Source organism: Denticeps clupeoides, unplaced genomic scaffold (assembly GCF_900700375.1).
Source record: "Denticeps clupeoides unplaced genomic scaffold, fDenClu1.1, whole genome shotgun sequence".
Classification (NCBI taxonomy): Eukaryota; Metazoa; Chordata; class Actinopteri; order Clupeiformes; family Denticipitidae; genus Denticeps; species Denticeps clupeoides.
Window position 1 is genome coordinate 98,575 of NW_021630119.1, and position 22,142 is coordinate 120,716.

At 42.9% G+C, this 22,142-nt stretch overlaps 1 long non-coding RNA gene across 1 annotated transcript; it reads right to left on the bottom strand.

Moving 5' to 3' along the window:
- Positions 1-314: 314 nt before the first annotated feature.
- LOC114784053 (uncharacterized) lies at positions 315-21,807 on the bottom strand. Its single transcript, XR_003748760.1, has 3 exons — positions 21,730-21,807; positions 551-660; positions 315-396 (listed from the first exon to the last, which is right to left on the bottom strand). It is a non-coding gene; the product is annotated as an uncharacterized LOC114784053 (long non-coding RNA).
- Positions 21,808-22,142: the final 335 nt, after the last annotated feature.

Below are 22,142 nucleotides of genomic sequence, written 5' to 3' on the forward strand. Positions count from 1 at the left end.
GCCGACCCTTCCCGGGTCCCCTCTGACATGTCTTACGTCATTTCCTACCCAGTGCAGGGAGGCGGTCCCGGACCCTTCTGGCAACCCAACTGTACCCCCAGTTGGTGCTTTCTGCTGGCAGTGCGACCAGCTCCCCTCACTCACCTGCAGATGTTGCCGCTTACGGGTTTTATGGACCATCCAGGGATCCCCGTCACATTGCGGCTCTACTCGCTATGGCTTCCCCCCGTATCACCCGGGAAGACATTGTTCAACCAGCACGTGGGGGTCGCACCCTCCAGAACTCACTGCTGGCGCCCGTATTCACCATGACTGGCTGAGCTTTTCTCCGTGGTCTTCCTCCTCTGCCTTTTCTCTCTGCGCTTTCGGTTGCTGACATTCTGTCACGTCCGTGAGCTGACGGAGGAAGGAAGCGCAGAGGCGGGACAATGAAATCAATGATTTATTAAACAGACACAAAACCAGGCTTGATGGCCAAAAATAGGGGAAACAAAGGGGAGAACGTAAACTAACCCGTAGACGTACAGCGATTGGCAGAAAACAACGCTACCTATATGTTGCAGGGTCCACAAAAGAATATCGTAGCCCCAACCGGCTGCTCCACAGTGCCTTTTAAACCCAGTCCTGATTGGGCCCAGGTGTGTCCAGGTGCAGCCAATCCTGACAAATAAAGAGACTTTTTACTTTATTTAAAAAAAGGAAATATAACTGTTTACCATGTTTACATTGCATTGTAAGTAACATAAGTTAATAATTTTTTGAAAATGCTATCTAATGAAGTCAATGTCTAGCAGAGAAAAATGTTAGTAGTGACTATTAGAATCTGATGATCATAAAAATAGGCAGAGCCAAAAAAAATTGTTTCAATATAAACATTCAATATAAACACCTTCCTCTGGTGTTTATCTGGCCAAGAAAGGCCAGCATTGTCTTTACTTGCTGTGGAGGCTGAGGAAAGCTCATGTCCCTCACCACCTTAGGGACTATTGAGAGCATCATTGTGTGATTTGGGAAGTGCACCGCATCGGACCGTAAAACCCTACAGTGTATAGTAGAGTAGATCATCAGAATCTCTTTTCCCTCCATAATGAACATTTACCAAACATGCTCCATCAGGAAAACCACCAGCATTGCAAAGCTACACACTCGTCACATGCTCTCTTTACCTTTTTATAAAAAAAAAGGTACCAAAGCATTCGGGCCCTCACTGCCCTCATCAAAACACCTGAACACTCAGGGACTTTCCACTTTGGAATGACACACACACAGACACACAAACTACCACTTTTGTTTTATTGAGTAATATTTTTTATTAATGTTCTATTTGCACAATTTTATTTTTACTTCGCACATTTATTTATCATTTCACTAGTTTAGCGCTGTCTGTCTCATTGTGGTCTACATGATTTTGTTAATCGTTATTTTCGCGCTGCCTGTGTCCCCTTGTTTGCACTCTATGTAGCCCAGATTGTCTATTGTCTGTGTCACACACGTGCCACTTTCACGATTCACAATGCAAACACCAATTTTTTTTTACAATTTTATTAGTTTCAAAAAATAGAAAACTAATTGCTTTTTGTAGGAAACTTTGTCTACCAGGATCTGAAAGAAAGCCATATTAAAGCATGCCTCAAAATGCTGTCCTAACATGATCATATTCTTTGTTGCACTGGTGGCAGAAATAAATTTCACTTTTATTTTTCTTACACATCACACAAAGGTGGAAGAATAGCCCTGATTCTCCTGATACCAATAGCCCTTAAGTGCACTTTTTTTTTTTCCGACAGGCTCTTGTCTAATGAAAACTCAGAGGACGAGCGAAAAAAATTGTACCCAGAGCAAAAACACATTGCATAATGGACACATTCTTCAAATGTTAACAGCCTCTGAAAAGGTCTTACCATTTGAGAGATTTCACATGGCTAAGCAAGGGTAAAATTTTGAATGAGGAGAATAGGTTTTCATCTTCTATTTGAGATTGGTCCACTGCATTCTTCACTCTTATCTCAGTCAGAACAATGACAGCAGCTTTGTTAATGTGTAATGTAAGTTAATGTGTAAATATATATTTATTTTATCAATGTCTTTGATCATTCAAATGACAGGCCAAATGTAGTGCTAAGAGAGAAAATACATAGTAGATGGAAACTTGTTTAGCCATCCAAAGATTTAGTTGCTCATGGCCAGATTTGGATTATCAAATCTAATCTCACAACACTATTAATTATATAAAATTATATAAAAAACAATGAGTGAATAAGGCCAGTGGTGGCCTAGCGGTTAAGGAAGCGGCCCCGTAATCAGAAGGTTGCTGGTTTGAATCCCGATCCGCCAAGGCACCACTGAGCAAAGCACCGTCCCCACACACTGCTCCCCGGGCGCCTGTCATGGCTGCCCACTGCTCACTCAGGGTGATGGGTTAAATGCAGAGGACAAATTTCACTGTGTGCACCGTGCGCTGTGCTGCTGTGTATCACATGTGACAATCACTTCACTTTAGAATAATTAGACATTTGTACATGTCCTACATTCCAGAGGTCCAAGAACATGAACCCTTTAGCTCTTGACATCTTCAGTTATGTTTCAGTTCTCTCTACTCACTCACTCACTGACTCACTCACTCACTCACGCATATCTACATCTGGGTGGTCTGCCTTGGATTGGGAACCATGACATGCCTGATTCAGTATTGAGATTATTGAGTATTGAGCCATTATCCTAATGACGCCCTTCATCGTTACAGTGGTTTGGGTTTGGTTGGGAGGGAAGGACACAGACGCTGGGTAAGCTCTGGAAGCTGGGACTTACAGGGGCATATTCAAACACAGGCTATATCAATTGCCGTGGGCTTGTCTGGTCTGTTTCAGATCTGTTAGAGGAAGAGACAAGAGAGGCAACAGGGGCAGAAACGAGGTTTGTCAACATCCGTCCGTGCTTTCATCGACAAGAGTTGATAAAAAGAAAAACCAACAAAGAGCAGCCCGGCTTTTAGATTTTAAACCACTCTCCTTCTACTTCTGGGTGGTCTTTCTCTCAGTCGTCTTGGTTCCCCCGGGAAGTGCAAGTCAGCCAAAGCTGCACCCCCCACACGTGGCGCAAACCAAAACAAGGAAGGCAAGAGACAGGGCTGGAACACAGCGACAATGAGGAGACGGTCGTCTCTGGGCAGCAGTGCGGCGTGTGCAGTTCCGGATCAGCAACCAAGTGAAGGGAACCCCACCTGCCGGTACCTGGTGGAAGGCTGGTATCGAAAATGACAGGCTGGTAAAATGGCCGCAAGGACTTTGAAAGGACTGTGACCTGTGGAGGAGGAGATCTGGAGATTATTGAAGAGTTCTGCCCAGAAGACCTGCTGTGGTTGCCTAATGGTTCAGGAAGCGGCCCCGTAATTAGAACGTTGCCAGTTCGAATCCTGGTCTGCCAAGGTGCCACTGAGGTGCCACTGAGCAAAGCACCGTCCCCACACCGCAAGGAAATGCCCAAGCGTTTGGGACTGGAAGCAGTAGGATGCTCGAGACCATGGCACATAATCAGACTAAATTAAGGCAAGAAGGTTTAAACTAAAATGATTCAATTTAATGTTTAATTCATTAAAAGATTAAGAACTTTTCTCTGAATAGTAAAGGGAATTAGAATAAGAGGTTTTCGGAGATAAAAGAATCTCTGTGAGGACAAAATTCTCACGGGGTGATTGTGAAGAGAATCAGTGGGGTTCCTTAAGCCATCTTACACCATGTGATTCTTACACGAGTCACAATTTTTTTTTCCACATCAGAATAAATAATGAGTTTTGAATGAGTCGCAATACTGTCCCATCATCGTTGGTGTAAAGTGATAATCTGGTTTGAGCTAATTTTGATTAATATATAGCTTTCCCTTTTTTAGAGTATAAGAATGGTGAAAGTTTCTTTTTAATTAGCATAAGCCATTTTTTTGATAGACTGACAACCTGGATGTTGACACCTGACAGACTGACACCTCTGCGTTTCTATTAAGTACTCATTCTTATGACGCTTCCGTGTGGGGTACCACAGAGCTCAATTCTTGGTCCTCTTTTATTCTCATTGTACTTACTTCCTCTTGGAGCTATTTTTCGAAAACAATGTTTCTTTTCGTTTTTATGCAGATGACTGTCAAGTATACTTTCCCCTTAAGTGTAACAAGTGGTGCTCTATCCAACCTCTCCTCGACAGTCTGACTGATGTCAAGAGGTGGATGGCCTTAAATTTCCGGGACCTAAATCAGACTAAGACTGAATGTATGGTTTTGGTAGTGGTGACTCTCGTATTGACCTCGCTTCCCTAGACCCTTGTGAAAAATCATTCATTATAAACCTAAGTGTTAAAATGGACTCAACTCTGAAAATGGATGCACAGGTTAACAATATTGTTAAATCGTGCTGAGGCGCCTAACCAAACTCAAGCCAGTCCTCTCTAAACGAGATCTGGAATCATTAATTCATGCTTCCATTACATTCTGCCTTGACTTCTGTTATTCATTGTTTTTTTGGGATCAGCCAGACATCTCTAGCTTGCCTACAATTAGTACAAAATGCAACTGCACGTTTTCTCAATGGTATAAACAGGTGAGGTCACATAACCCCGATTTTAGACTCACTACACTGGCTCTTTGTCGGTTTTAGAGTCCGTTTTAAAATTCTTTTATTTATTTTTTTTAAATCATTGAATGGCTCAGCTCAAGGCTATTTGGCAGACCTACTCCGTTCTTACACTCCATCCCTTTCTCTCAGGTCCAGAGACTATTGTCTGGTCACATTACAAGCACAGAGGCAACAGGGCCTTTGCAGTCGCCGTCCCATGTCTATGGAATGACCTACCAATCAGTGTGAGACAGGCTTCATCAATCAATGTGTTTAAATCTCCTTTAAAATCTCACTTTTACACCCTGGCTTTTAACCCAGTGTGACGTGGATCTTATACGGTGTTCTTACGCAGTGTTTTATGAGGTTTCTTAGGCAGTCCTTTCCTTAACTCATTTAATATGATTTTGTTTTATTCAACTTCTTGTCCATGTCTGTCCTGTTCCTGGTAATGGAGCTTTTTTTTTTTTTTTTTAATGTAGAGGACTTTGGCAAGCTCCTTTGTTGTGTTAAAGTGCTTTATAACTAAATGTGGTATGGTATTGTAAAGCAACTGCAGATAATTTTTTTTTAGATAAATTAGAGACTTTCTTTAAACAGAGTGACTTTGTGGTCTGTCTCCACAGAATATACTTTGGGGAAATTCATTATATGAAGACAGTATCAGGTAGAATCAGGATTACCTTCGTGGTCCATCTCTGAGGCTTGTTCTGCTGGAATTACAGAGATGACTGTATCTTCCAGAAGAGAATACGTATTCATAGGTATAAGTGAAGTTCTATTGGTCTAAATAAATACGAACCCGAATTGACCAAGCAGCAAGAGGAGCTGAAGAGGGATGGGAACAAGGTCAAGTGCTTGGTTGACTCTTGTGCCACCACAAATCTTACAACATTCTGGGTGTACCACAGGTGCAACTGCTCATTCAATAAGGGAACTTTTTTCATTTTCAACAAGTTCAATTGTTATAGCAGAAATGGTATACATACAATTCTTTGCAAAGACTGTATGATGGGAAGCCATAGACATTCAGAAAACTATGTCAAGGTTACTGAGAGTGACTCAAGACTTAACAATCAGGAGTTTAAATCCAGTCTAAATTCTCAAACCTTATCTCCAGGTTCCATATGCAGTGTCAGTGCTCCTTCTGAAATTTCTGCATGCAGCGGTGGGTGCGATACTGTGTTTCTTGAAATGCTTATCCATATAAACACGTACCACACTTGTACATTAGAGGCTGATAGAAAGCCCCATTTTGGCAGTGACTAACAAACGTTGTATCCCTAGGCCGGACCTAAAATCAGAACTTCTCGTTAATGTTGATGCAGGGGCTGGAACAAACTAAGCTGTCTTATGCAGTGGTCACAGAGCATGAGATATAAATAGCTGAACCCTTTCTGCCACATTATTCATCCCAAGCTAAGTTAGTAGCAGTAACAGAAGAAGTAACTCATTATCCTTAGTGAGCAGTGGGCAGCCATGAAAGGAGCCCGGGAAGTACCTTGATCAAGGGGACCTCAGTTGAACCTTAGCGATTTGGGATTTCCATATTATTAGTAAATCTACCCATCATGTTTTCTTTGTTTAAATAACAAGTAACAAAACACATAACATGATCATCTAACATGGAAGACTAATACAGAGTGGTGTTCACTTGAGAAGTGGAACAAAAATCATACATGATTACAAATATTTAAAAAAATAATAACTGAAAAGTGGGGTGTGCGTAATTATTCAGCCCACTTTGGTCTGAGTGCAGTCAGTTGCCCTTAGACATTGCCTGATGAGTGCTAATGACTAAATAGAGTGCACATGTTTGTAATCTAATGTCAGTACAAATACAGCTGCTCTATGACGGCCTCAGAGGTTGTTTAAGAGAATATTGGGAGTCACAACACATTAAAGTCCAAAGAACTCACCAGACAGGTCAGGGATCAAGTTATGAGAAATTTAAAGCAGGCTTACCTACAAAAATATTTCCCAAGCCTTGAACATCACACGGAGCACTGTTCAAGCGGATCATTCAGAAATGGAAGGAGTATGGCACAACTGTAAACCTACTAAGACAAGGCCGTCCACCTAAACTCACACGCTGAACAAAGACAGCGCTGATCAGAAATGCAGCCAAGAGGCCCATGGTGACTCTGAAAGAGCTGCAGAGGTGGGGGAATCTGTCCATAGGACCACTATTTGTCGTGCACTGCACAAAGTTGACCTTTTTGGAAGAGTGGCAAGAAGAAAGCCATTATTTTAAAAAAACATATTGCAGTTTGCCACAAGCCATGTGGGGGACACAGCAAACATGTAGAAGAAGGTGCTCTGGTCAGATGAGAAAGCAAACTGATAGCCCTAAGCATTGGACGATGCATGCGCATTACAAAGGGTATTCCATTCTGACAGGTATGCTGATTTGTTAAAACTCCTAGCATCATTTATCCTGATGCCATACTCTTTGCAAGTGCCATTCGCTTGTTAGCTGTCTGTGTGAAGACTTTATAGCCAAATGCGATAACAAATAGCACAGGTGAACTTGCCATCGCCATCAGTGGCTGCACGTGTGTGACAATGCACGTATTATCAGGGAGGGAGAATCAGTCTGGCTGTTGATTTCATATAACGCATTGGAAAACCTAAAATAATGAAATAAATGTAACAGAGTATTATGTAATTTTAATGATGGATAGTAGTACTATAATCCCATTAGCAATATGTATGTGGCATAACGCAAAAGCACAAGCTCGGGAAAGAGTTACAGACTGCACCACCTCTGGGAATCACATTCTCTCACAAAATGACCAGGCTTTTCGACTGTTGGAGGAAGGATGAGAAGGAAGAGGGCCTGCTTGTCCCAGTGACCGAAAGACAACAGGAGCGTCAGGTGGGTTATCGCTCCTTGGACGGTCCGAGGGCTGGGGATTCTAGCAGAGCCACGTACAGGGGCAGGGTCTGCAAACGCCCCGATGACACCTCCCTGGGGTATGGTGAACGGTCTCTGGTCGCTCTGGGACCACCTCCCTGGGGATGGCAGGGAGAGATGCAGTGGTTGTCATGTGGGACGTGCGTTGTCAGGGACCTACACGTGCCCAGATGGATTGTCCCTGCGGCCTGGAACCATCTCCCTGGGGATGGCCGGGAAGGACGCAGAATGCATCCACAGGGACGTGTCAGGGGCTACAATAAATTCGACCCTGGCTTTTGTGTGCAGGTACCCTGAGGGGCCGGAGCCCTGTTCCCTGTTAAGTCTGTGGTTCTGACACCCCCTGAAAATAAATTACTAACACAAAACAATTTGTTGAGTTAAACTGCTGTTTTTTTTTTAGCCATGCTTCAGTTCAGTTTCAGGGTGTTGGTAATCTTCTTATAGCATAGGCCATCTGAATGTAGAGCAGCATTTTTTGTTTTAGATACACAGGGAGTTTTCACTATGAGGTGACATTTTAAACTAGTGACATTTGAACGATACAACATTTATATTAATTTTATGTCAAATTGTGTCAGTGAAGTGAAGAAAAACAGTTTATTTGGTTTGCAAGCCATACTTTGTTTGATATAAGGAGTAAATCTTTGGTCATTTTAGTCAGATTCAGTCAATGACAATTTGTCTGTTGCTCAATTGACTAATTATGGTTAATTTCATTCAGTATTGAGCTTCCCTTGAGTGTTACATATCAGCAGGAGTTATTCAAGCTTCTTCATTCTTGAAGTATTCAGAGAACTTTCTTCTCTTTATTTCCTTTTGCAAAGCACTTTATTTTTGTGTGTGCATTATTGATGATGCATTTAGGAAATGGTTGTGTAAGAGTCAAATGATCATTAAAGTGTTTGACTGCGACACTCCAGATTATGAGAAGCATGGGTGTAATGCATTAGCCAGCTGATCAGAAGACAAAACATAGAATACAAATAAGTGGGAAGGCTATTAAATGCCCCCAGATTTACAGTTAATATGAACGCATGCCTTCACTGCTATTTTGTACAAAATATTTAAGCACTTTTATTTAAAATTTAAAGTATCAATAAAATTAATCAGACCTTGCTCATTGTTAATAATCCAAATAAACAAATAAGAAATACACTATACACTAAAAATTCATAGATTAAGGTAGGGAACTCTGTATGATTTGTCAGCATATTGTGCAGAATATGCCTGTTAGGGGGTGTAGGAGAGACGTATAACGTTTCTGAGTTCTGCATTTGTTTCATTTGATTGTGTGTTTCCAGCCATCTTGCCATTTAGTTTAATCATTTTATCTCAGTGTAAAATGAGAGATAAAACTCTCTACACAAAGCACTGCATTAAAACACTCCAATCTTATGTTACCTGGCAGAAAGAGGCATGGCACAGTAGAAGTTAAAATAATTAAAAGTTTCTGATTTATTAACACCAGTAGATTACTATTGCAGTTAAATATGCTATTGCATGTAAATATTGTATGTAAAAAAAGGTACCAATATCCAGAAAAACCCAAAATAAAAGAAAGAAGAAAGGGATAGAGAAGAAGAGAGAAAAACCAGGAGCCAAGCTACAGAGAGGTCGCCTAGTCCAAGAGAAACAGAGAGGCAAAGGCCCAGAAACTGGGGGGAAAAATACCCCCAGCTCCCAATGGAGAGAAAATTATTTTATACATTTTACTCCCAGGAAGTTGCCACAGACCAATCATAATTTGTTGTTTACGCCCTTGGTGTCTCCAGTTTGGGGGGTGTCGTAGCCCAACAAAGACAAAGCAGGAGACCCAAAAGAAATGGCTGGCCTTTCACACCTCTTGCTCGGGGGAAGGCCGTTTTACAAAGATATGGAGAACACAGAGGTGATGAACCTCTACGCAAGGCAAAAGTGCAGAACGTCATGGACCTGCGACTTTCCACCTTAAAGAGGGCCAGTTGATCCCATGCGACACTTGACCCATGGTTCATTGGCATCACAATTTGATCATGATTGTGCATCTGCTTTTTTGTCCTGCTCCTTCCTGGTCATTTGGGAATTCAAATGAAGTTGATGGTGGTGGTTCTGTGTCCTTTACAATCTTCAGTCGTCTGAGATCACACTTGCAGGGAAATCTGCCTTCTTGATAGAGATCAAACACAGCATCATACAGAGAATATTCAACTTGATCAAAGGCTTTAAACACTTGGTGGGGCTCATTGTCTGGAATCTGATGAAGTCAAAGGATTTGCATACAGATTGTACATGTAGAAAAACAGTGTCCATTGTACATTAAAACCAAATCAGGAGAAAAATTACAACAATGATCCGGTATTGTAATGCAAAGACATGTAAATATAGTGTGAAGAGCTTAAAGTGATATCAGGGAAATCATAACTCTTCAAATTTGCATCGACTTATTGAGTCTAATCAACAACAGTGGCCGGATAATAAATACAAAGGATTTTCCACCATTTTTGGTAGACATTCATAAATCCTTTATATGCATTCTACGCAGGGTCAGAGAATTATTTTGAACATAATCAGTCAACACAGCGTGAAAGAAAAGAAGGAAACAATATATGAGCCAAATAAGAGCCAAATATAATATATGGCTAATAATATAATTGTCATGTTTGTCTAGCTGTTTATATTTCTAGAATAAAATCAGTTCAAATATCAAGGCTCCTTAATTCTTAGTTCACAATAAACAGTTAAATGCTTGGACTAATAAAATATGCTAACATAAACACAAAGAAACATGCAATAATTTAACAATAGACATTATGTAACACCTAATATGTCTAAAACATGAATAGCAACTTTACTGAACAGCTAGAGAAAGACAAACTTCTCTTCACAATGAAAACATTCTTTTCTGGAGACCATCAACAGATGACACAACATTTTACCAATTTACTTAATGAACAGTGGGCAGCCATGAAAGGCACCTGTTGAGCAGTGTGTTGACGCTACCTTGATCAAGGGGACCTCAGTGACACCTTGGAGCTTTGAAACTTAAGTCTTTGGTTAGGAGTCCACTTCTTTACCTGCTAGGATATTTGATTTGAATGTGTAGCATTGATAGCCTATAGGGCTGGGTTTATTTGCATTTGCCCGCAGTCTAGAACAGGCCTGTACTGTAATCTTATGTGAGTGCTTCCCTCTGTTCAGTGTTGAATAAAACAAGCATGGCTGAATGTCCACATTACACCCTTCACTACAAATGTGAACATTGGTCCCACATGATCAGCCAACTGACCTTTCCAGTCAAATCAAACAAACGTAATGAATGAAAGTTCATATAAGATTTTTTTGAAACAATGCTGAAACAACATACTATTTGTTAGTTGATGTATTAGCAATTTGTTATGTAATGTCAAAGTAATTTTCTCATCCAGGGTATGAGATTTTCAGATTCACGCCAACTTGATTGATTTAATGCTAATACTCAAATGTACTGAGTTACTTCAAAGCTATTTCATTATGTCTTTGGTAGTAGAATTACAGCAAAAAAAACGGGCGATCACGGAGATGAAGCAGAAGCAAGGACAGTGATTGCCCCACAAAAAACAAATTGAACACGTAGTTAAGTGAAGTGATTGTGACATGTGATACACAGCAGCACAGCACACGATGCACACAGTGAAATTTGTCCTCTGCATTTAACCCATCACCCTGAGTGAGCAGTGGGCAGCCATGACAGGCGCCCGGGGAGCAGTGTGTGGGGACGGTGCTTTGCTCAGCGGCACCTCAGTGGCACCTTGGCGGATCGGGATTCGAACCGGCAACCTTCTGATTACAGGGCCACTTCCTTAACCGCTAGGCCACCACTGCCCCAAAGGCAGAAATATACTTGCTGTTAACTACGTACATTTGTATGTATGTACAGCTGCGGTCCGTATCCTGTGTTTTTTGTGTCGGTTTAGGTACTCAAAAATTGATCTCTTTTGATCTCTTGATCGATGGTAACTTGAAAGCACGTTGTAAGTTGCTCTGGATAAGGGCGTCTGCCAAATGCCATAAATGTAAATGTAAATGTAAATGTGACCAGAAAGGATACGGATGCAATGCCTGCGTAATTTCTAGGGACAGTGTTGCAAGATCTGCACTGAACAGATTACTTATTTTAAGGTACGGGTATTCATTCATTTATTTAGGTTGTGGTCTCGATACTGACTCCTGGTGGTAAGGAATACACACTACAGATTATAACGCACTGTACAGACGTTTGTCAGTACAAATGTTAACACATGCAACTGTGTACAGATATGCATAGATCACAGCAAGTAAATGTCTCGCTTAAGCTGCCACTGCCTTGGCATCCTGGCCCAAAACTAACACGTTAATTTTGGCCCACATTTCTCTTTCACTCTCCCTCACAGAGAGCGAAGATGGTGACTGAAGGAACATGACATGGTAACGAAGCACAGGAAAATTGAAGCACATCAGCACCCCCTCGTCACAGCCCCGGAAAGACCTTCTGAAACACCTGCCTTGCTCTTTTTGGTAGAGAGTTGTGATTCAGATGAACACCAAGGTATCTGCAGCTCTTCACCGTCTCATTGTCCCTACCCTGGATGTTCAGTAGTTGTAGTGGAGGATCTTTGCACCTGCAGAAGACTACCACTAGCTCCTTGCAACCTCCTGTGCTTCACATGGTTGAGAGACATGGTTGAACCCAGCGGTGCCAGATCATGGCATCCAGTCAGCCAAGTTCTTCTTGGTTCACAGCATGGACAGAGGGAAGTCCACATGGGACTCAGGGAAGTCAAGGGGAGGTAGCGTGCGCTTGATGGTAAACAACATCTGGTGCAACAGCGCGAGCATTGTTCCTCTTGCACGCTGCTGCTCACCCAACCTGGAACTACTGACAGTCCAATGTCGTCCTTTTTATCTTCCTTGGGAGCGTGCATTCAACGTAAGGAAAGCGGTGAAGGAGCGCTACGTGAAGAAACTAGAGTCACAACTCAGAGTGACTCTAGGAGCCTGTGGCAAGGACTAAGGTCAATAATGGACTATAAAGCACGAACATCCGGTATGACGAATGCAGACGTGTCTCTGGCAGACGAGCTGAACACATTCTATGCTCACTTCGAGGCTGCAGCTAAAGACGCTAGCGATGCTTAGGCTAGCTGTGCCTACAGCTGCGGACAGGAAGACTGCCAGCACCAAAAACGCATTCATCATCACCAAGCATGATTTAAGGAGAGCCTTCAGGAGAGTGAACACCAGGAAAGCAGCAGGACCAGACGGCATCTCTTGTAGAATCCTCAGAGCCAGCACAGACCAGCTGGCACCTGTGTTCACAGTGATATTCAACTTCTCTTGATCTCAGTCGGTGATCCCCACATGCTTCAAGGAGTCCATCATTGTGTCACATCCCCATCTAGGATAATGTGTGCAGTGAGAATAGACAGATACCAGGCCAAAGTGAATTATTGTGCTCTTATTTACAGTGAGCAGTGAACAACAAACCAATCCTAAAGTGCTATATACACCACCACCACAACAATCCACAAGAGGACAACACACCAGGAGAGACTATACAGTTACACAACAAAGCCACAACTAACAAATAACCACTAACACACAGCAAAGGCTTATCTCTAAGTCTTCAACTCTACCAAACTCTACCATACTCTACCAGTTCATCTCTCTTTCAGTGGATCTCCAACTTTCTAACTGGCAGACCACAGGCAATAAAGAGGGGCGAACATATCTCAGCCACAACCATTCTCAGCACTGGAGCCCCCCAGGGATGTGTTTTGAGCCCCCTGCTGTACTCTCACTACACCCAAAACTGTGCAGCAACTTCAAACTCCACCACCATCATTAAGTTTGCTGACGACACTGTCGTGGTGGGCCTGATCTCTGACAATGACGAGACAGCCTACCTGGAGGAGGTTGAAAATCTGGAGACTTGGTGCCAGAAGAACAATTTCCACCTGAACATCAGCAAGACAAAGGAGTTGATAGTGGACTTTAGTACCAAGCAGAAGAGGAATTCCCAGACCTCTGTCATCAACAGGAGCCCAGTGGAGAGAGTGGACAGCTTCCAATACCTTTGTGTTTACATCATGCAGGACCTGTCATGGTCCTGTCACATCAACACTGTGGTGAAAAAGGCCCGGCAGCGTCTCTACTACCTCAGCATCCTGATGGGAAACATCGCAACCTGGTTCGGGAACAGCACCATGCAGGACAGGCAAGCCCTACAGAGGGTGGTTCAATAAGCCGAACGCATCATCGGTACCAAGCTCCCTGATCTACAGCAAATGGTGCTGGACCAGGGCCAGAAAGACAGTGAAGGACCTCAGCTACCCCAACAATGGACTGTTCTCTCTGCTGAGATCAGGGAAGTGCTTCCGTTCCCTGAAGTTCAACACAGATGGAATGAAGAGGAGCTTCTTCCCACAGGCTATACGAACTGTCAACCACAACACTACATAGGACAGAACTCTAATACACACCAACACTTTCACACAACTTCTGGACTTTTTTTCCCCCCAGTCATTTGCACAGCTTCACTTTACACCCTTTACACATTTGCACACCTTCGCCCTACTCTTAACATATAATTTATGTTTAAAAACATATTTGTTTATATTTGCAATATTTGAATATTTGTAACACTTGAACCTTTTTGTAATTACTTGCAATATCTGTAATATTGAGGTCAATAGCAGTTGCACAAGCATTTCACTGCATATCATACCGTGTATGTGTCACAACCATGCTGGCATGACAAGGCAGGTGAACGCAGGAGAAGAGGACGGAGAGATGACGAGGAAGGAAGGACGCAATCTCTGACATCACGAAACCGGGGTTTAATAGGTGAAGCACAAGACAGGGGAGACATCTGAGTGAACATGGAACATAACTTAAAGACCTGACAGTGAACAGGGCAGCTTTACAGTCTGCTGAATGGCCGCTCCTCACCTTCAACGCCACCAGACACAGGACTGGGAGGCAGGGGTCGGGACTGTGCAGAAGATGAAGCCATGGAAGGCCAGGGACAAGGCATCCTCCCGGCTCCTCTGATCTCAGCGGGGCTGCGTCAGCGACGTCCAAATGTGCGTTCAGGTCTTTCTGTCACAACCATGCTGGCATGACGAGGCAGGTGAACGGATAAGAGGATGGAGAGGTGACGAGGAGACGAGGAAGGAAGGACGCAATCGCTGACATCACGAAACCGGGGTTTAATAGGTGAAGCACAAGACAGGGGAGACATCCGAGACACTGGTGAACATGGAACATAACTTCAAAAACCTGACAGCGAACAGAAACAAACAGGGCAGCTTTATACTATTTACACAGGTGAAAACAATTAGGAAACATTTCACATGACAACAGTGAAACTCCGTCCGGTTCCCAGACCGGAGTAACCCCTTTCGGACCGGATCATGACAGTATGACTGTGTTTGTTACAAATAAAATTTGAATTTGGACTTCCAGTGTTAATGAGGCAGACTATTACAGTCATCAGTTAACTTCTGTAGGAAGCAGTTGGTGGAGTTGTGAGTGAAATCTGCAGTGTAGATGGTGAAGAGAAACAGTGCCAGAACTGTTCCCTGTGGGGGCCGCGTACTCCAGACTATCCTGTCCAACAAACATCCCTATGCTCTCACATACTGTTGTCAATTGATGAGGTAGTCCAGGATCCATGTTGTGAGGTGATTATTCATTCCTGTGTACTCCAGCTTGTCCCTCAGTATTGTGGGATCCTGAAAATGAACAGGATTCTCCCAGTTCTCCCAGCGGTCTCCAGGTGAGAGAGGCAATGATATAGGAGAAAAATTACTGCATCATCTACTCCAGAACCAGACTGGTAGGCAAATTGATGTGGGTCTTGTGATGAGCTCATCAGGGGTCAAAGCTGAGTCAGGACCAGCCGTTCTAAGGTCTTCATCAGGTGGAATGTCAGAGTCAATGGCCTGTAGCTGGTGAGGTCATTGGGTTGTGAGCTCTTTGGCACTGGTGTCACACTGATGACCCTTGAGCTGATGCCATCTGGATCTCCTGCCTTTTTGGCTTTAATCCTTGTCAGTTCCCTTCTGACCTACATGGTTGAGAGAGACAGACTGGAGCTGTGTGCTGGATGGATGTGTACTAGTGGCTATGGTTTGGGATGGGGAACTCTGAGTAGGGTGTGTGGATTTTTAAGTGGCTGAGCTGACTGAGGTGGAACAGCAGTCGGGGTGGTGGCGTCTTCAACTGACGCTGAAGACTGCATTCTGGATTAATCAAACCTTTTAAAGAATTGATTCAGTTCGTTTGCCCACCTCACATCCCCCACCAGCAGAGTTTTGATCTTTTTTGGCACAAGATGGTTCTAAGGCCTTTCCATACTTTGGAGGACTTGGAAGGATTTTTAACATTTAAACTAATTCCTAACTAATTCCTAACATTTAAACTGATTTTCTTTATCTTCATATTCTACAAAAGAGTGGTGGATATTCTTTAACTCACATATACATTCTTGTAAGAGTTGTGTCAGGGTTTATGATCTTTCTGATGTTTGAGAAGTATGCAGTGAACTTTTTTTCAGAGGTTATGAAAATATACATTGCTGGAGTGGTGATTTAACTCTTTAACTTTCTGCAAATGTGTTATGCTGATGAGTTTTCTGCAACATTAAATTAATTAAATTGAAAATCCACCACATAAAACAGATTCTAATTTAAAGGTGGGTTTTTGGACAAAAGGCTGTTCACCTGAGAGTACGGGCTCCCAACCTATATGTAGTTGTAGGGAAGTAGGTGTGATACTTCAGGGGGACGCTCAAGACACAGTCACAGTTCCTGAAGCCCTATTCGTCATATCTGGCTGACCACACACACACACACACACACTACTGTGGGCTACAGTATCGGGAACCGCACGCTTTTTTTAGTCGGGAAGTGGTAGCCTAGTAGTTAAGGAAGTGGCCCCAGGAAGGTTGCTGGTTCGAATCCCAATCCAAATGTGTTTCACAATGACAATAACATCACTTTTCACCTGAAAGAACGAGGCCATAAACTGACCTGCATTGACAAAAAAACAGAGTAAAATTGTTATATTGAGTCTTAAAATAATTCAGCAAATAAAAATCTTTCATACCTATTTACAACATATTTTAAGAGTTTTAAGAACCGTGACCTTCCTGATGCAACTCTGCCCATTTACCCAGGCTTGGGACCGGCACTAAGAAATATACTAATGTGAACTCTCTCTCTCTATATATATATATTGGGCTTCACCCCCCTTTTTTCATTCTATTTCATTGACATGGGATTTGAAAACCAAACCGTTCTACCATATGAAAATTGCGCAAAATTAATTATTACTTATTCCATTAGATGGCCTAGCGGGTAAAGACGTGGACCTGTAATCGGAAGGTGCTACTGAGCAAAGTACAGTCCCCACACACTGCTCCCCGGGTGCCTCTCATGGCTGCCCACTGTTCACCAAGGGTGAAGGGTTAAAAGCAGAGGACAAATTTCATTGTGCGCACCATGTGCTGTACTGTGTTTCACAATTCATTAAGTCAATAATATTTTTGTAATTATACAATGATTCTGCCAAAGCAAATCCCTGCTGCCTCTTAGGTTGAGCAGTGGCACTTGGCCTATATAATTGCTAAGCCTTATTAGACACAGCTCTGACTAAAACCTGAAGGTGGCCGGGAAGCCCAGATTTCTGCCTGTAACAACAAGACAATATATTTACACCAGGACAGAGGTCGCTGAAAAATTAGACATTTCCAATTGTATCAGGTATATTAAGACAAGAATAAAAGTAACAGTAGTACCATGTAATGTGCCATTAAAAACAAATGAAACAAGTTCAAAAGGAAAAAAAACAAGCTCCCACCTTCTTAAATTCTCATTGGAAAGGGGGGGGGGGGGGTGCAGAGAAAATAATCCAAATATGCGAATGTCTGTTAAAAGGCAAAAACCAAAGGAATGCATTATTTAATATATATGGAATATGGACATGTTTTTGGCAAATCAATGGTGCTGAGGTATGTCTAAGAGTCCTGCACTTCAGCTTTTCTGATGAGATTCCAACCATGCCATCAAAATCCATTAAAGTATTCAGACAGAAGCACAAGATTTCCCTGCCTTAATTCACTTCATGAGAATTTAATCAGATTTTGGCCAGTGTACATACATTAATAAGTGTTTGATGTGTTTTTGTTTGTTAGTCATCCTGCCTGCCAGCAGTTTTCTGGGTTTCATTCTGGAAAAATCAAGGACATCTGTTGGGTCTGTGGCAAGATCTTTGGGTGACCAAAGTTAGGTATAAAAGGGATTGTTGAGGAGCCCTGTTTTCTTTTCCACTCTCCAGCCTCTGACCCAGGTCCTGCAGTCTGGTACAATGTAAATTAAGTTCTGTAATTTAACAATGTTTTAAACTTTTTAACACATACAGAAGCATAGAACAATTAAGGGAGACAGATTAACAAAATCAATGCAACCTCTGATATTCACTTTTCACCACTGAGTTAGTGTGACATTCAGCTTCCCCTGGACGTCACAGGCAGTTGAGGCATACAACAACAACAATTATTTCTTATATAGCCCAAAATCACATACAGTATGTCTCAATGGGCTTTGACAGGCCCTACAGTTGACACCCCCCACACTTGACCCTTCTGCACACAAGGAAAAACTTGGAGAAGTCCAGAATGTAGTCCAGTGTCATGGTCTAGATTACGTGTCCATAATGATGTTACTGGTCCACTTGAAGATCCCTGAAGCTGTAGTTGTAACGGTGGTGGTGGCCGTGGTGACCCTCTGGTTCGTTTCATGGTATGTCCTCGTTTAGCAGTTGTCAGGAACCAGGATTTATTTGCTGGTCTCTTCACTGGCGTCTGCCAGTAGTCTGGGTGCTTGATTCCGTGTCTCGGAATCCGTGTCTCGAAAACAAACAGAAGCAGCGGCAGACGGTGGCTTCATACGACCGATACTGAAATATGTGGTTATAGTGGTATATTGATGCTACAGTGGCCCGGTACCCTAACTAGGGACTTCACTGCGTCAAAGTGAAGTGAAATGAGTGTCTAGGACTTTAACAAAAAGCCAGAGAAAACAGATAGGTTTTGAGGTTGGATTTAAACACTGAGACTGTGTCTGAGTCCCGGACACTGACAGGCAAGCCGTTCCACAACTGCGGAGCTCTATAGGAGAAGGATCTGCTCCCAGCTGTGACCTTCTGTACTTTTGGTACCGGTAGTGACCCTGCACCCATTGATCGAAGGGGGCGTGGCGGTTCGTATAGAACCAAAAGTTCGCTCAGGTATTGCGGGGCGAGACCATTTGGAGCTTTATAGGTCAAAAGTAGGATTTTATAGTCAATCCTAAATTTGATGGGTAACCAGTGCAGTGATTGTAAGACTGGGGCGATGTGGTCAAATTTCCTAGTTTTAGTTAGAACTCTAGCTGCAGCATTCTGTACTAGCTGGAGATTACTCATGCACCTACTAGAGCATCCAGACAGTAGTGCGTTGCAGTAGACTAACCTTGATGTAATAAATGCATGGACCAACTATTATTTCTTATTTTCGCAATATTTCTAAGGAGAAAGTTGGTGAGCATCCACTGTCTAATGTCCTTCAGACAATTCTCTATTTTGTCCTTCAGACTAATTCTCTATCCTCTGACATTGCTGACAGATACAGCTGTGTGTCGTCAGCGTAGCAATGAAAGCTAATACCATGTTTGCGGATGACGTCGCCTAAAGGTAACATGTATAGGGGAAAAAATAATGGACCTAGGACAGAACCTTGTGGAACACCAAACTCTACTATGTGAAGACGAAACACCATTGATGTCCACAAACTGATATTGGTTGGTCAAATATGATCTGAACCATTCAAGGGCTGTTCCCTTAATCCCAATAACATTCTCTAACCTGGCAAGGAGAATAGCGTGATCGATAGTGTCAAACGCTGCACTCAGATCAAGCAGGACAAGCAGCGAGATGCATCCCTGATCAGAGGCCAACAGCTGGTCATTAACCACTTTAACCAGCGCTGTCTCAGTGCTATGATGAGATCTAAATCCCGATTGATATACTTCATGGATATTGTTACAGTCTAGGTATGCGCTCAGCTGCTAGGCTACGACTTTTTCTAAGATTTTTGATATAAACGGATGGTTGGATATCGGTCTATAATTTGAAAGCTGACTGCGATCAAGATCAGGCTTTTTAATCAGGGGTGTAATGACTGCTACCTTGAATGAACTTGGTATGTGGCCGGTACTAAGTGACGAGTTAACAATTTTGAGGGTAGAATTTATAATATCGGGTGCTATTTGCTTAAGGAACCTTGTTGGAATCGGATCTAACGTCTATATCTAACGTACTACGCAGTGTTAATTCTAGACATTTGGTCACTTGGTCAAGTTCAGCGGGGTCTGACGGTGAGTTTATCAGCGTTGATAAATCTGGTAAGGTATTAATAAACCTCTGTGCCGTGCTTGATGTAATTGTCCGTTTGTCTCTATAATGAGGGGGATTGAGTTTGTTGTGTCTGAGACATATTTTAAAAGCGATGAGGAAATGATCTGAGATCATTTCAGATTGCGGAAGAGTAACTATATCTTCTATATTTAAACCGAAGGTCAGTACAAGATCAAGTGTGTGACCACCTTCATGAGTAGGTCCTGTTATATGTTGGTTAACTCCAACTGAGTCTAATAAAGACAGGAATGCTGTTCTTAGTGAGTCTTCTAATTTATCACAGTGGATGTTAAAGTGGCCGACAATTAGGGCTTTATCCACAGATAGAACTAAGTTGGAGACAAAATCTGTAAATTCACTAAGAAACTCAGAATAAGGTCCAAGGGGTCTATAAATAATAATCAAAGGAATGAATTTAGGATTTTTATTTTGTGAGACTACATGAGTTATATTGGTATGTAGAATCTCAAAAGAGTTAAATCCATGTCCCAGGTTTATGAGTAATACCAAGGTTATCCTTATAAATTACTGCGACGCCACCTCCTCTTCCAGTTAAGCGAGGTTGGTGTACATAGCTGTATCCAGGAGCACTAGACTCGTTCAATGCTACAAATTTGTTTTGTTTTAACCAAGTTTTGGTCAGGCACAGTACATCAAACCCCTGATCTGTAATAATTTCATTAACAATGAGCATTTTAGGTGTAAGGGATCTAACATTTAATAATCCTATTCTTATATCGGAGGTGCTGGTGGTACATTCAGAGGGAATGATGGGTGGCAACTCTATGCAAATGGCAGACGCTCGGTTCAGCCAGTCTGTCTGCTGCCTGGTCTCGGCTCTGGCGAGTCAGTTTTGTTTTTTGGTTCTAAGACTATGAGCTAAGTTTTGACAACTGAGTGGCGCCCGACCAGTTGGGGTGGATGCCATCTTGCCCCAAAAATACAGGCTTCCCCCTAAATATTGGCCAGTTATTAATAAAGCCCACTTTATTTTTTGGACACCACTCCGACAACCAGCGATTTAGGTCGAGGAGCCTGATACAGGTCTCGTCGCTGCGCCGAAACTGCGGTAATGGGCCAGAGCAGGTTACTTTATCCGACATCGTTTTAGACAGTTCAAGCATCTCTATAAAATTATCTTTGATTATTTCCAACTGGCATAGCCGGACGTCGTTAGCGCCGACGTGAATCGCTATACTGGAGTACCTGCGGTTATTTTTTGCCAGCGATTTTAAATTTGCGCGGATGTCGGGGGCTCTGGCTCCAGGAAAACACATGGTTTTATTCGGTGGTGCTGCAAACCTCACGTTTTTAACTATGGAGTCGCCAATGACTAGAGACGGTGGACTGTAGGACCGAGCGGATGCCTCGCTGAGGGGGGAGAAGCGGTTCTGAACGCGGACCGGTGTGTGGTGTCCAGGTAGTGGGGGAGCTTGGCGGGTCGCCACGGAAGCTCGCTTGCGTGATTTACGCCGAGCCGTCACCCAACTGCCCTGCTGTCCGGAGGGCGCTACTGGTACCGGCGCCGGGGTAGACACACTCACCGGCTGACTGGGCTGGTGCGCGTCCGGAACTAGAAAAGAGTCAATTTAAGACTTCTGTTTCCCTAATTAAATATAAATTTCGGATGCGCTCCTCTAGCTCGGCTACTAGTCTCCTACACTTCCCACAGGTGAAATCCTCACTACTGACGGAGTTCGTCAAGCTGTACATTTCACACACTGCACATGGGATTAGTGAGGGAGCCATAACTTACGTTTTTGGTGAATTTGCGTAATTAAGTCAGAGGTAATTCGGGGAGTCCTTGGACGTAATGCCAGCTCGCGCCAAACACAGCAAACAGTGCAGCACCGGAAACCGGAAGTAGATGCGAGCATCCCTAAGGAGCAGGCCCTGGTCACTCCCAGCTGATGCTGATTACGTCAGTTTAATTGGGCTCCATATCACCAGGCGGTGCTGTGGACGGGGCAGAGCGGATCTCAAACACACACGCCAAGGGCTAACCTCCCCCATGGTTTCCTCTGCCTGGTTCATGTTTGTGCTGTCTGTCTGTGTGTCACATGATTCCATCCATGAGACAAACCTGTTTTATATAAAACCTAAATCTTCATAAAAGCACCAATTTGTCAGATTATGTAGATTACATTTCTATTATTCAATGAAAAAAAT